This window comes from Microtus ochrogaster, chromosome 8, assembly GCF_000317375.1.
Source record: "Microtus ochrogaster isolate Prairie Vole_2 chromosome 8, MicOch1.0, whole genome shotgun sequence".
NCBI classification, from domain to species: domain Eukaryota; kingdom Metazoa; phylum Chordata; class Mammalia; order Rodentia; family Cricetidae; genus Microtus; species Microtus ochrogaster.
In genome coordinates this window covers 441460-442086 of record NC_022015.1, presented here as the reverse complement: position 1 = coordinate 442086, position 627 = coordinate 441460, and positions in this window count along the sequence as shown.

The window sequence follows — 627 nt, the reverse complement described above, 5'->3', positions numbered from 1 at the left end:
ATGTGTACAGCTCAAATGCCCTCTAGACACCACTAGATTTCAAGTTCCCAAGAGTAATTTCCTGACAATCCAAGGGTAGAGAGGTAGGATTGATGGGCTAGGAGGATCAATGCCTCCCTACAGTTAGAGCAGCTGTCTTGTTCTCTGCCAATGCCACCGCGCTGCTGATCCCTCCCTCCCTCCCCCACCCCTTCTTAGTCCAGCAAGGTGACACCTTAGCTTCTAGGGACAAGTTGTTTCATAGGGGCTCCCAAAGCAGCATTATAGAGTTCCTAGTGACCCAGTTTCTTCCTTTCTCTGTGGTCCCTTCTTGGCCTAGCAGCATGTTTGAAACCATTGCTTCCTCCAGACTAGGCCTTGCAGCCTAGCCCAGTGCATTGTCTCTCCCTCAGTTTTCAGCACCCCTCCCCATGCAATCGGAACCTTAACCCTTATGACAGGTCTACTCATGTCCCAGTCCCGGCTAGGAACTAAGTTCAGTATCTTTCACCAAGATTTTGGGCCCCATACAAATGCAAGATGGGGCTAGCTGTCCTTTGTCATCAACAGGCAGTATTAGTTGGTATTCTGTAGCAGTTAGGTCTCTCTCTCTCTCTCTCTCTCTCTCTCTCTCTCTCTCTCTCTCTC